Source organism: Ursus americanus, chromosome 21, assembly GCF_024610735.1.
Source record: "Ursus americanus isolate L20-20 chromosome 21, mUrsAme1.1.p, whole genome shotgun sequence".
NCBI classification, from domain to species: domain Eukaryota; kingdom Metazoa; phylum Chordata; class Mammalia; order Carnivora; family Ursidae; genus Ursus; species Ursus americanus.
The window spans coordinates 24,502,008-24,517,899 of record NC_142147.1 but is presented as its reverse complement, the minus strand read 5'-3'; the positions used below and the strand labels follow the sequence as shown (position 1 = coordinate 24,517,899).

Genomic DNA, 15,892 nt, shown 5'->3' with positions numbered 1-15,892 from the left:
TGGGGGCCAGATACTCTTTCAGGTGAAATGCTTTTCGCACATTAATTTGTTTGATCCCTCAATAATCCTGTAATGCAGGTCTTGGTATTGCACACATTCTACATGTGAGGAAACCAACACGCAGAGAAAGAGTAAGTAATTAACCCAGAGTTACATAGTAGTAAGTCGCAGAGATAGGACTCAACCCTGGCAGTCTCATACCAGCATCCATGATCTTAATGACTCTTGCCTCAAGAGATGAGCACTAAACTGCCTCTTGAGTAACTGCTGGCATTCCCTCTCCTGTGCCACACACCAGTATTGCTGATGCCATAGAAGACTTCCCAGTTTCAGTTCCCATAAGGCCCTACCTTTGGGGACTGACACAGCCTCTCTCTTCATCTCTCTCTGAGACTGCATGAGTCCTGTCACTGATTCTCTCCATCCCCTCTACACCCAGCTTCCTCTTACTTGTGGTTTCAGTTCCAACATAACTTTAGCTTTCATCTGACTTTGGCTTGCCCTGGTGCTAACTCAGGCCTCTACCCCACATGACCCTTTATTTAGCTCAATGCCCTACAGCTAACTGGCTACAGTTTCTGTCTCTGGTCAGAATCCAAAGACAGAAAATTGGGGGCGCCTGGGTAGCACAGTCGTTAAGCGTCTGCCTTCGGCTCAGGGAGTGATCCCGGCGTTCTGGGATCGAGCCCCACATCAGGCTCCTCCGCCGGGAGCCTGCTTCTTCCTCTCCCACTCCCCCTGCTTGTGTCCCCTCTCTCACTGGCTGTCTCTATGTCAAATAAATAAATAAAATCTTTAAAAAAAAAAAAAAAGAAAATTGGATTGGTCACTGGCCAGCCAGTGGAACGGTTGACTGTGATGAGGTGTCCATCTCAATTAGCTACACTGGATGGGAAGCTAGATTCACATGGTGGAGGAAATCAGAAATACTCAGCTTAGAAAAAAAGAAAACTTAAGAGAAAAAGGGTCTTAAACTGTGGACAAGCTATCACAGGAACAGACTTTTTACCTCCTCACCAGCTTTCCTCCTCACCAGCTTTCCTCACCTGGTGATTGTCAGAGAGGCAATCTCCATATCACTGATGTGTTGAAGCAGACACAATGAGGAAGGCTAGGAAGAGATTTCTGCCTAGGGAAGGTACTGGCTTTAGATGATCTCTTATATCCCTATGAATTTGTGGAAAATTCAGGATTAGTTGAAAAAGGTACCAAATGCACCTTAAATAAGCATTTTAAATGTACTCCAAAATATCAGCTTTCAGATTGCCTGTTGAATTTTCTCCACCCCATCAGGAAGCTGTACTTAGATGGTTTGTGCAAAGGCACAAGAGGCAGAGGGAAACACTGCACAGCAGAAGGAACTTCACCAACTCCACCCCTTCAGCAGCACCTGTCACCCTAATGGCGGTGAGTCCTCCCCTAATAAAATAAATAAAATTAAACTCCACCCACTAGAATTACAATTAAATGACTAGTTAATAGTTTCTGGACTCCATGAATGTCTCCTGTTATGTGGACTTTGCAATCACCTATGACTGAATTCCAAACGCTGAAGATTTATCTATTACCTGCCCTGCATAATAGCGTGAGGTGCTAAACCTGACCATATGCACAATACAAAGATAAGAATCACACTGCCCCAACTTCCAGGGTCCACCATCCATGGAAGGAGGGAAACACATTCACAAATAACTTAATAAAGAATACATGGTGGCAGTAGGACAGGAGGAAGGGGGAAAGTTAATTCCACAGAAGTATATGTAAGAATTTGGGAAACATTCTCTGAAGGTGATCTAAACCTTATGGAATGCACAGGAGTTGGTCTAAGAGCATTCCACAGGGACAGCATGAGCAAAGGCACATAGGACATTAGACACTCAAGAGGCAAGACATTAGGTGGCATATGTGGAGAATAGCAAACAGTCCGGCATGGCTAAAGGATGGGATGGGGGGGGGGATGGAGAGGAGAGAGAGAGAGAGGAGGAAAGACTACTGGGAATAGAATATACTTTTGAAAATGCCAGCTGGGAGAACTTGGCTTAAAGATAATTCTAAGTGAAAAGGTATTTGTCGTGATAATGAGGAACTTCAAAGCAACTGTACTAACCATCCAAGTTAAAAAGTGCTAATGAGCAATGATGTGCCCAATATTTGATTTTAGTAACAGACCCTTAAAGTCAACAAGGAAGACCCTTAAAAGATCATATCGCTGCCTTCAAGAAATACCACACATAACTCTCAGGAGAATGAAAATGGGTTATCCAGGTAAAGGCAATAGGTTGAATGAACCTTTGCTTGGTCAGAAGCAATGCCCTTGCCTGCCAAAAATGCCACTCAAATAACTTCACCAGTCCCACATGTAACCTGACCCTGAATAACGGTCTCTTTCGACACTCCCTTGTACAAGTAACGATAAAAAGTTGTGCCCATCAACTAGCACTTTTAATTCAGCAGCAGCACTTAAATCTGCCTCTCATTTTCCTACCACTTTCCTGAAATTCCAGAGGACGGGGTTATTGTTAAGCAGCAGCAAGCATTATTCTCACAGCAGTGCACATTAATAATAATTCAGTGCAGTGTCATGGAAGCCTGTAGGCTCTTAACTGAATTTATTTGAAAAATAAAGTTTGTTTTTTTTTTCCCTGAAGATCTTTACTTAAGTCAGCATGGAACTCTTGTAAAGATAACTACCAATAAGTCACAACTACCCAAGGAGCAGTCTTGTTATTTTTTTAATTCACTGCTCACCATGACAACCTAATAAACACACCTTTGGAGGCTCATACATGCCCAACTCTTGAAAATGTCATAGTTCCTCCTTCATGGTGCTCCCAGGCATAAACTTTAACTCATTTTTCTGATTCTCTGAAATTCTACTAAAACACCATTTTCAACTGCAAGCAACTACAAATAATTTTGTGGTACATTAGCAACAGAAGCCTTATTTCATAATCCATTAATAATTACTAAGCTCCTTTTTTATTTAAAAAAAATAGCAAACCATCAAGCCAATATGCTTTCGACATCTGTTTTTCCAATTTTGTTTGGAGCTCTCTTAGATGTTCCTGTATCCTTTCATAAATGACTAATAGGAAAGATACAAGACTAATAGGAAACACAACTTTACGCAACTTCGTTGACGGTTGGTTTCAGTTAACAGCTGGTCTTTAAACTATCCAACATAAAAGCATACATTTTAGGAAAAAAAATTGACCCCAAAACTGCTTCATAAAATAAAGTATTTCATTTTTCAAAGCTTGAGGATTATTTGAGAGGCTATAGTACTAAAAAGTCCCTAGAGTTGTTTTTTTTTAAGAGAGAAAGTTAAAAGTTTCCACCTTTAAATATCAGAGACTAGAGATTTTACAATACAATAAGTGTCAGAAATAAAACGCAATTCCCTTCAAAGCCATATGAAAGAGTAAGCCTCTGTAAAAAGTTTTTCCTTCCAACAGTGAAGTGTGGACCTAAAATCATAGCAAATAATTATGACGGTCTTTCTGCAATGGTGCCCAGACATCCAAATTAGCCAAAGCTTCAGGCTTCCATATGCTCACGTTGGTAACAATGCTTTCTCTGCTACCCAACAGCTGCTCCCTTTTGGTTAAGGAAATACTATACAAGAAGCACACCATGAATTGTAGTGTTCAATTTCTCACCATCCTCCAGACAGATGTGGTCCCTTCCCAAGTGTACAGAATACAACATAAAATACAGAAGGAATGTGACTTCTTTATTCAAATGACTGTTTTTTTTTTTTCCTGGTCTATCTCATATCATCTAAACTGATAAATTTGTTTTGGGGGTGGGGGGTACCTACATTTACTCTGAGAAAACGTTAGGTGGATTCAAGAAGAATGACTAATGGTCAGTATCTCTCAGAAAACAAAACACCATCTTTCACTGGAAGCTTCTCATTGGGCTCATCTCTCTCTATGAAGCCAGCCAGGTCCTCACATACCAGAGGTGGTTTGCTTTCTTTCCAACAGGGATAATGCGCTTTTCAGCACTTTTGCCAAATTACTGACAGAAGGACTTATTTCCCCTACCTATGAAAAGAAACTGATAGTGACAGAAGCAAGAGAATAACTTTAACTATATTACACGTTGCAAAGAACGGACAGATAAATAGAAATCCCACATAATTCCATTCTAAATTTCTCAACAGCTAAAGGTTTGTAAGAATGACCAACAAGTCACAAAAGCACCTGACCAGAATTTTTTTTCCTGGATTTTTCATGTCCTCTGCTTTACTACTGTCTTTTGAAAATATTATTTTTCACTAATACATGAATAAGGAGCATAGTTAGTGATTGCATAACTGGAAAATGCCAGGAGATGTTACTTGAGTGTCCTTGTCTTTTCCAGAGACTAAATTAACTACATAACTTGCTCCATTAGAAATAACATTCATGATTTAACATTTGTGTTCATTTTCCCCTAAGTGTAAATATTACCACTGTCTCTGGTTCCAAATCATTGACCTTTTTGCCGGTAATCTTTGTGCCCAACACATTGTCACGCACAGGTAAGTGCTTAATAAATACTATTGGATGATGGATGTACTCAATTATAAAATATTCAAAAATGCTCCTTTTTGTAAGTCTCCCAAACAACAAAACTGTTGTAGCCTTTATGTCCAGCTTAGCTCAAACTCTGATGAATTCATTTCAAAAACTCAAAATGTGGACTCAATGCTAAGAGACAGCTTAAAAGTGTCTGTATCACACCTGCTTGCCCAGAACACAAAACAGAAAAAGCAAAATCAAACACAAAGTAAATTGAAAATATGTGTACTGGAACTGTCCCACTTTAAAGCATCAAAATTCAGATGAAGCATTCTTTGATACAACAAGATAACTGAGATTCAAAATCCAAATTTCTACGCTCTTTACTAAACAAACCCCACACTATTAATATTCCCACCTACTCCTTTCTGAAAAGAAAAAAAGCACACACACACAAATTATTGTTCAAAGTAAATTGAGAATTAATACTACAAATATGTTGGCAGCGAACTGCTGTGTGTTTAAATAAATATGTAGCACCATTCACAGCCAGGTGTTCCAGGTGTATCATCAGTGTTTTCATGTTAACAATTTATCATTGAGTGTAGATGAGGTGGTGCCAAGTTGCCACCAGAGAAGCCTGGCGTGCCCAAGTTTAGAGAACAGGGAACAGAGAATGTGTCTTGGTTATAGAACAAAAGAATTCGTTTTATCACTTGCCTTTACCGCCACAGAAAATGGCTCCTGGTGTGCTGAACTCCATGATAAATGTGCCCCCTCTAGTTCTTTATTGCCTCTGTAAATCACAGGACTGACAGCAGTTAATAAGAAAAGCTTTTGAGTGGTTTTGAAGTTTTGCTTTGTACAAATAAAGTCTCTTATTAAAGATTTTGCTAGTCCTGAAGGTGTAGAAAAAGAAGCATGGGTAGAACTTCTGTACTCTTAACTGTTTGTCTCCTTTTTTTAATTTTCAAAACCAAAGGAAAGAAAACGTTTCAGACACACACTTTAGAAAAACAAAAGATCACAGTTGAAATGGCTTCATATACTCACAGAGTTGCTGGTGAGTTGCCACTGAAATTACAATCTCTTCTAGTTTTTAGAAGCTGGATATTCAGATAAATACCAGTAAAGGTATGTGGTGGAAAGAAGGTTGTTACAGTAGATTTATTATTACGTTTCTGACCATAATTGTATACTTTACCTCTTTTAGCCAAAGCAAATTTCAGTTCAGTGTCAAGAAAGAAAACTTTAAATTCCACTGAATCGATCAGCTGCCAGTTCAATCATAGGTCCTGGGATCCTGAAATTCTGAAATCATATTTCAGAATATAATTGACGCTAAAAGGAATAACAAAGCTACCTCACTGAGTAGCCTTTTTCTCCAAGGAGCTCAAAATACTTTGCCACAACAGCCTTACAAAGTCCTAAAGGGCAGGTTTTATTAGTTGTACTTTCTTGCAAAGGAAAGTGAGGCACAAAAAGCAAGAAATGCCTTTTCCTGATTATTGCTAAGTTCTCCATAGAGCTAAAACGCGACTAGCTAGAGATGGTGTTCTTCTCATAAGACCTCACTTACCTTACAGTGCACAAAATAAGAATTTTGTTAAGTATTTTCCTCTGACAATATCTCCACAGCACAGGAAAAAAGGGTTAGTAATCCATAGAAATTGGCTGAATAACTATCTGTAAACCAGAAACTGGCCAGTTTACAAACTGGAGTTCAACTTCACTTTGACCCAAGCGACAAGGGCAAATAAAAATGGGACTTTCAAATTGTCTAGTTGAGGCACTTTGCAGCTTCATAGGCATAAAGTTAAAGGGGACTAGCTAATTTAATGTAGGTTTTTTAAAGCATTCTGATTAAGTACACATTTCATAGCAGTGTAGATCCAGGACCCAGATTTATCATTAGGATTTCACGAGTAACATTTTGCTGAAACAAAATGAATGTTCCAGAGGTTTTGTTTCCTTTCTATGGTTTGTTTTATCCTAGTCTCTCTCTGGCCAATTTTTTCCAAAGTAAATTTTCTTAACCCATCATCCTAAATGAATGGGAATAAACAAGAATCCATGTTCTTCCAGGTCTCTCTGTTGAGATTTGCAATCTGCACAGGTCACTCTGGGAGTCATCTGGGGCAGTTGGCACAGACCTTTAATAGCTCAGACTCGGTCATCAGTCCTTGAACCACGGGAGGCAGAAAAAAAAAGACATGTCATTACCAATCCACCGTACACCTACTACACTGTCCTCTCTCTCTACTGCCAGAGATTATTCCAGGAGGCCCAGAACACATGTGCTACAAACCTCTATGACACACTGAGGTGTTTGTCTGGAATCCAGGTTCTGTCTGGATTATTACAATGAATTTACTTGAATCTCTGCTTGGGTTCACCAGTAGAAATCTGTTCAAAGCACCTGGATATAAAGGATTTGTGTCAAGGAAGTCAGATTGTACAAATGTCATACAAATGTGGTCAAGTGAAAGTATCCAAGAGAGCATCCATATAGATTTATAGCACACTTGACATTTAAGAAACTGATAAAAATAGAATGGGCACTAACATCCATGGTATTAACCAGATTTCCCATGGTTTAGAACATTAAGACCCATGCCAGGCTGTTTCAGAAGGCAGTGGACCATAGTCCAAAGGAACAGAGAGAGACTCCAGCATTGGACAGAGCTAGGTGCAAATCTAAGCTCAGCCACTTTTCCAGTTGTGTGACCTTGCAAATAAACTAATATATCTTAGAGTTCCTTTAAATACATTTCACAGGATTGGTAGATAGGAAAAAGTTTACACTTGTAAGGTGCTCCACAGAGAAGGCACCCAGTGAATAACTCATTAGTTTGTTCAATACCTGTGTGCCAGGAAGAGAGCTTTACATATGTCATTTCATTTAATCCCCACACAAGTGTATGAGTGGCCCTTATGGAAAAGAGAGGCCATCATATCACTTTAAAATAGATCCATTTCCAAAAGTGTCAGTGGCCCTCAGGAGCAAGAGACTAGAGATAGACCCTGGAATGCAGCCAGAGGAGAGGCAGTCACTTGCAGTTTGCCACTTCCAGAGGGGGACCTCAAGAGAGTACATCTTGAAAATCAGCGCTGAGCATCTGCAAAGCCCAGAGAACACCACCAGCAGATCAGTGCAGGACTGCTAAGACTTTCCCTGTCCCCATGCCTCCTCCTCACCTCTGCCAGCTCCCACCCTGGGGGTGGAATGGATTCAGAAGAGAAGCTCCTCTAGGAAAGAAAAAGAGAAGTCAACCCATCCCTACCTCCTACCGTGGGCTTCTCAACCTAAAGTAACACCATGATGGGCAAGAAGAGTGGCTTGAACTTTAATAAAGGTCAGAATGTTACACTGAACTGGTCATTTTTATTACTGAAATTAGACTGTTCTTATGACCAGAAGTAACCACAGTATATTTTCTTAAATCTAAGAGTAGCTGGAAAAGCTAAAATGTGTGTCCAAGATCTCATACAGATGCAGGCGAAAAACTGGCACAGAGTGGGTTTGAGAGGTGGGGGAAAGAACATCGTTTGTATCCTAGAGTTCTTTCCAACATACCATTGCTATTAATATAAAATATGTTCACCTATAAGTCCTATGAAACTACAAAATGAAAAGAGAAGAGCATGGCCATCAGCCAAATTAAAAATTAATTCTGAGGGGCGCCTGGGTAGCGCAGTCGTTAAGCGTCTGCCTTCGGCTCAGGGCGTGATCCCGGCGTTCCGGGATCGAGTCCCACATCGGGCTCCTCGGCTGGGAGCCTGCTTCTTCCTCTCCCTCTCCCCTGCTGTGTTCCCTCTCTCGCTGGCTGTCTCTCTGTCACATAAGTAAATAAAATCTTTTTTAAAAATTAATTCTGAAAGACTTGTTGCTAGATTTAAAAATGAACATTCCATGCTAACATGAAGTCTAAATGCATGAAATTCTGAATGAGTCTCCATAATCAAACACGTGTGTCTATCACATTGCACTGAGATTAGTTTAGTCATTCCATCTAAATGTACTGAGCAAGAGAAGAAAAGTCTATAAAGCTCAAAGCAAAGCAGAGCTATAATTTGAATCAGTCAGACTATTTCCTATTTCAAATGATTTTGATAGTCATTTGGGTTATCTAGAACTCCCACTTCCTAACTACCAAAAAAAAAAAAAAAAAAAAAGCTTTCCATACCATCTGAATTCACTAGACAAACATCAACCTATTCCTTCACTTCATCTTGCATGGATCTAACCAAAGAATTAGGGGGTGGTGAGACTTGAAAGACCCAGGTTTTTGTATGCTTTGCAACTAGGTTTAAGAATATTAAAAAAAAGAAGAAGAAGAAGTATTGGCAGGGTAGAAGGGAGCAGCTGGGGAAGAACACATCAGAGCTTCAAAAATATTGGTAATATTTTAGTATTGGTAATATTTTAGTATCTCTACAGGATCTATACAGGAAGGTGAACACATTTTATTTATTTCATTGTTCTTCATACAGCACACACACGTATATAATGGTATATAGTAAACATTTCAAAATTTTCAAAACCTTTTATATTTATGGAAACAGTAAAAAAAAAATCAGTGGTTCACAGGGGTTGGGAAAGAGGGACGGATGGATAAATAGGTGGAACAGAGAGGATCTTTAGGGCAGTAAAACTATTCTGTATCATACTGTAATGGTGGATACATGTCCTTATACATATGTCAAACCCACAGAACGTACAACACCAAGAGTGAACACTAATGTAAACTATGGACTTTGGGTGATAACAACATGTGTCAATGTACGTTCATCAGTTGTAACAAATGTACCACTCTGATGCAGGATGTTGATAGTGGGGGAAGCTGTGCACATGTGGGGTCAGAGGGCATATGGGAACTCTTTTTACCTCCTGCCCAATTCTGCTGTGAACCTAAAACTGCTCTAAAAAATAAACCCGATTAAAAAAAAAAAAAAAGCATTTGTATTGCTGGTCTCTCTACTTCTGAATGCTCATCTCCAACTGTTCTAAAGCTATTTTAAGTGACACTTCCATAGGCCTTCCCTGACATTTCCTCTTTCCACAGAGGAAACCCATTACTCTTCCCTACGCTGCCATAGTTTCTGCCCTTTACTCCAACTCTTCCATAGGATGTGTACTGCATGTCCGCTGACGGAAAGAAAGGCATCATCTTGGTGTTCTTTATATTTCAAACACCTACAAGAATGTCTTGCATATAAGAGATACTCGGTATAGCTTATTTCTTACTATATTTATATAATTTATAAAATAATATTATTAGACATATTTATATTATTTATATATTTATATTATGTTGTTAGAAAAAAATCTGGTTTTCAGCCTCAAATAGATTAAATCTACAAAGATGTTTCCAACATCCCCAATATACTGAAATGACATCTATCAGCATTTTAACTAGTTTTCTTTCCTTGCCAGTGAGTAACTGCCACTGCTGTAGATATGAGCTCATTTGAAGGAATGAAAAGAGCTATCCCGAAGATCATTTAATAGACCTATGCATAATTATCAATTTCCTCTCGAAGCTAACATTTGTTAAAAGAAAAGGAAAGATTCTATTAATGATCAAAACACTTGACTTTTTGGACCTATTCCATTTAATGGGGAAAACTCAGTTCTCTGTTCTTGGGTTACTGCCAGGTGGTCTTTTACCGGGAATCATTCTAAACTTCTAATCACAGTTCAACAACCATCTGCCAAATCATATACAGGTATTGATATTTGCCACTCTACAGTTAAATTACATCACATGTCAATGCAATCAACTCATTAGCAGGCTGCTATCGAGCTTCAGTGCTCACTACCCACTTCTGCGCCTCTTTGATGAAGCAGTGTATGGACCACATTCCTTGTCTGTCTACCAGCTGATCAGCTCAGCAACACTGCTAATGTAAAATCAAATGAGCAAAAGAAAGAAGTGACAAAGACCCCTGTGAGTGCTCTGGTTCCCTCATATGCGGAATATCAATATACTATAATCTAGCAAGAAAAGCAAATGAAATTTGAAATTGCTTAGAAAATAATTTTAACCAAAAATCACACAAAGTGATTAAAAGTCACTGTAATTGTCCCTGGATCACACCTTGCTATCACTCTTCCACCCTCCTTCCTACCTGAGATTTCAAATCTTTCTTGCTGATACAAAAACCATAAGCAAACCTGAAGTGTGACTGTCACATGCAGAATGTGAATGTCAGAGGTCAGCGTGGCTTACTGGTATGCTGGCCCACTGCTCCAAATTTTATATCTCTTCTGTCCCTCAGTTATTGCCTGACATGATTTAACAACTGTAATTCCTTATTTAACGATGTCAAAGGTTTTTAGGAAATTGACTGTATTTCACCAACGATATATTTCTTCTTGATTACGGAGTGGTTAAAATGATTTTAAACCAAGACAGCAAAATAAAGCAGTAATAAAATCAATAAAAGGTGCTTAAAACATTCCTTCTATTAGGTAATGGCATTTAAAATATCCGTAGCTTGTAATGGCACTTAGGATATGCCCAAAAATCAATGAGCTAAATTACTTATTGAACTAGTTAATTTGAACATTGAGTTTTTTATGTATATTGATAAAATGGGCTACAGAATACTCCTGGCAAGTAGCAGTACCACGTTCATGGTCAGATGTCTCCCTCTACTGGAAAAACAAATTAAACAATTTTCTTTAGCTACAGAACAAAAGATCAAAAAAATTAAAAGATACAACCTCAAAAAGTTCACCACAGGCCTCTGAATCTTAAAAGGCTCCAGAAATTCTTGGGAATAACATAAAATCATTAAGGGTTAAAAAACACATGCACCTTTTTAAAACTTTGTCATTAACCTGGACTATGGGAATTTGTAGTCAATATACAATAGCAGATGAGAACCAAAATTTAATTATTTCAAAACTCTCTTCCTAATTTTCTAACCATTATCCTAGGGTTCTTGGTATCTTAGAGTAAGATTCTAAAAGCCTTGAATCCTTTCTCTTTGATGTCAGAGGAAAGGGTTTGAATTTTAAAAGAGAAAGTATAAATCTGTGCTCAAGGAAAAGTCTACATTCTCAGTAGTTTAATTTGATCAAAATCAAATCTGAACTATCTTTGCAAATGAAGATTTTTGAGAACTCAGAGTATGAATCCACCAAACAGCTTCACATTCCTCTCCCTGCATGGGGTGGTAGGAGAGTTTCCAATACTATTATTACCATTATTTTTTTCCCCAAACATCTACTATTTAAAATGCTAAGTACTTTATTGAAAAGACTTCACTGCTTTTCAATTTCTCCCCCTGCCAGTTCAGCCCTAAGCAGGTGTTAGAGTTCTGAAGAGCTTGCCTCAGGACTTTAAACTCAAACTACAAAGGGGAGCTTCAGAAATTATGATAAAAGATGTTAAGAGAGAAATGAAGGTGAAGAGGTTATCTGACACTAACCTAAAATTGTATACAGTACCTTTCAAAAATTACTGGTACCCAGAAAATATAACATTTTGGTTTGGAATTGCTTCAATAATAGTCCATATATTTTTCACTCACATTTCAACAAATTTCATTTATATTTGAAACAACGGTATATATAAAATTACATGCATTGATAGGAAATTTGTAATCAGAGTTGTGCTCATTCCGCATGTGGTTTGGCTTTGTGTTGCTTTGTTTTGTGTGTAGGGAGGCTAAATAGGAAACTACAGAAAAAATTGTTTTCACATGCTGAAAGATCACTGACCAACACGTTACAGATGCACTGTTTAACATACCACCCAGGCTTCACAGTATGGGTAATGAATGTCTAACTCTTGCTAGGGGCAGATGCTAAAAAGATGATTAAGCTGTCCTTACACATACCCTAGGGCAGAAGAGACACATGTCAAATGAAACATTACTGTACAGCATGATAAGCACTATATTAGAAAGATGCACAAAGTGCTGTGGGGACCCAGAAGACAGAGGAACTAACAGTGCCTGGGGACGCAAGGAAAACTCCAACAGTAGAGACGAACTTCCCAGTTCTCCAGTGGGATCCTTGAGAAAGACCTAGAAATTCTTCTGGTATATAAGGTCATCAAAGACAATTCAAAAAGTGGGATAAGCACAGAGAAAAGCACATGGCAGGTAAGAGCTGAAATGGCTGGAGTTTCAGGCTGGTTTGCAGAAGGCAAGAGGTCTGAGGGGCTGGTGGAGGCCAGGTTGGCTAGCGTCTTAGATACCTTCCTAAAGTTCAGATTTTTGTCCCATAGGCATTGGAAAAGTTTAGAAGGATTTTAAGGAAATAACATCACTGGGGGGAATTTTTTTTTTAAACTTTTTTCAGGGCACATGGGTGGCTCAGTCAGTTGAGCGTCCAACTCTTGATTTCAGCTCAGGTCATGATCTCAGGGTCATGAGAAGAAGCCCCACGTGGGGCTCTGCACTCAGTGTGGAGTCTGCTTGAGATTCTCTCTCCCCCTCTGCCCCTCCCCTCACTTGTGCTCTATCCCTAAAATAAATAAAATAAAATCTTTTAAAAAATAATAAAAGACTTCTTCCCTTTCCTTTTCTTAGAGAAAGCAAAAAATTGCAATTTACTATTGACAAGCCTTGCTCTATTTTTAAAATATGAAGTATACCAACTTCATATTGATTAAACGTGCTTCAAATTCCCTCTCTGTAGTTTTTCCAGGTGCATTAAAACTTAACTTCAACTTAATAAGGTATGTATGCATAAATCCAAAACTGAAAGGTACATACAAAACTAAAACTAGAGGCTATATTTGAAATTAGGATTACGGTTGATTTTTTTTCTTCCAGAGCAGTTACTTAATATTGTTGACCCAGCTTTTCAAATTAAAAAAAAAAAAAAAAAAAAAAAAAAGCTTCTTTGATTTACTCTCTTAAAGAAAATAAGAAAAAATATCTCCCTCCTTAAAAAGATGAAAAGCTTCATCTGTCTTCAAACCTTGTAATTGTTTTGATACTAAATTCATAAATCTGCATCTAAAATTTAGATAAAACCAAGAAGAAAAGAAATATTTAATTTTACACAGCCATTAAGAGTGCTCTGAAAAGAATCAGAATGGAAACAAAAGACAAAAGTGGCCTTCCTGACATCTTAAAACATTAAAGAAATGAAACTACTTGTTTGCTTATTTATGTTAATGTAATGAATTCTTTTTACTAAAGCTGACAGCATCTGTAATCCAAGGAAGAGGTAAATTCAAAATAAAGGTATTTGAGGCTCAAACCAAAGGAGCTCCCAGGGCTGAATGAGACCGACCTTCTGGGTTTTCTTCTATAGTCAACTGTTGTAAGTGTTCCTGTACCAATCTTAAAGTGTCTAGTTGTAATCACAGCAGCCCCTAACACTGATCCTGAGAGAAAATTAACTCTTCAGATGGGAGATTCCCTACAGTCTATGCAGTGCAGTCCCTCTGGGCTTCATCCAAGATTGGTGAAGTGTGCGCCATCATGGCCTGCTTACAGGCTTTCAAAGCACAATGGAAAATAGTTTTCCAACATATTTGTACCATGCAAGGGGTCCTGTGGAGAGTTCTGTTTCCTGGATATAAACTAGAAATTGCTGTAATTTTTTTAGTTCTTTTTAATTTGCAGTTAAATGAAATATGACAACAACAGGAGGAATAACAACCATCCAGAACAACACACAGGGCCATCACTTATGTAAAACATAAAACAAGGGAAAAACCTCTTTAATCAAGTCATCATGCAACAATTAGCCATTTGAAAAATCAAAATGATCAATAACACATTTAGAAATAGGTATTTTAAAAAATGTATTTTCATAAACGAAAAATACCTGAGGCAAAAGATAAGGATAAAGAAATATTCAGCAACTATGAAACATGAATTTTAGTTCTTGTTCTGCTGGATTACTTAAAACATAAACATCAGGTAATAAAAATTAAAAATTCTTATAATCTGCTGTAAAATATAACAATGATGATGACTCTACACTCAAATGATAATGATGTCTAACATCTCTGAGTTCTTCTTATGTTCTACAAACTGTGCTAAGCAATTTATATCACAGGACAGACTTGCTGTTTTCACCTGCTCAGCATTCATTCCCCACTTCTGATTACAACATTCCCTTTTCCTTCTCCGTTCTACGTGGTCCTGGTGAGCTAATCCATCACAGTTGCTCCATGCCCATAAAGATCCCAAAGTGGACATAACCACTCTGAGCACAGTGGTTAGTTAGTTCAGGGAAAGCCCGTAGTTGTGGAAAGGCTAAACAAATTCCATAAATAAAGGTTTGGAGTTCAAGGTCTCCCTTCCTTTAAAGATTTAAACCTGCGACTATCTGTAGCCATCAACATGTTTCCTTGTACTAGTAGGAAACAGGTCTGAAAATGGAGCCAAAACACTGAAAGATGCTAAAAGATAGAAAAACAAAAACAAAAATATCTGAGCCTGGAAAAAAGAGGGCCCCTGGACTTGCCTGGGACATGTGATAATAAATTTCCCTTTGAGACTCAGCTGGTTAGAATAGGGTTTCACTACTTGCAATCAAGAATGGTCTGATAATTTAAAAAAAAAAACTTTGATCACAGGGTTGTGAGCTTGAGCCCCAGGATGGGCATAGAGTTTACTTAAAAAAAGAAGGAAGGAAGGAAGGAAGGAAGGAAGGAAGGAAGGAAGGAAGGAAGGAAGGAAGGAGGGAAGGAAGGAAAGAGAAAGAAAGAAAGAAAGAAAGAAAGAAAGAAAGAAAGAAAGAAAGAAAGAAAGAAAGAAAGAAAAAGAAAGAAAAGAAAGAAAGAAAGAAAGAAAGAAAGAAAGAAAGAAAGAAAGAAAGAAAGAAAGAAAGAAAGAAAGAAGAGAGGAGAGGAAGAAAGTAAGTAAGTATGGTCTGGTTAGTGCACATGCATATGTCTAGCCCTCACAGTCACACAAGTACACACTAACAGCCATGGCCCCCACAGCTGTTCACACGCGTGTGGCCCCAACCCTTGCTGCTGGCCCCAGCCTTTACTACTGAATGTGTGTCTGCAGCAGGTCCCCACAGCTGTGTGCATACCACCAACTCTGGCCACCACTGCTGCTGCCCTGGTCCTATTCCTGGAACTAGAGGCACCAATGAGGACCTCAACAACCCTACAACCACAGCTGACCCCTCACAGCTCTCATCACCAAGGATCATACAGTTGATGTGGAGCACCACAGCTGCTCAAGCCAATGAGATACCACATACCCCTGGACACAGGACCATCCCTCACCCCCAAACTGAGTATCCCACACCACTAGATGCAGGGCCCCCACCTATAAGTGACAGTCTTTCCTTACTAAAGTCAGTCCATAAAGTCTACAAGAGGTAGCTGCTTCTTCAAGTATGCAGACACCTACGTAAGGCTATAGGGATCACAAAGAATCAGGGAAACATG

General features: G+C 38.6%; 1 protein-coding gene across 8 annotated transcripts in view; it reads right to left on the bottom strand.

The window, feature by feature from the left end:
• ZFHX3 (zinc finger homeobox 3) overlaps positions 1-15,892 on the bottom strand; it is a 1,292,716-nt gene that overhangs the window by 1,264,634 nt on the left and 12,190 nt on the right. The gene's annotated exons all lie outside the window — the stretch shown is intronic.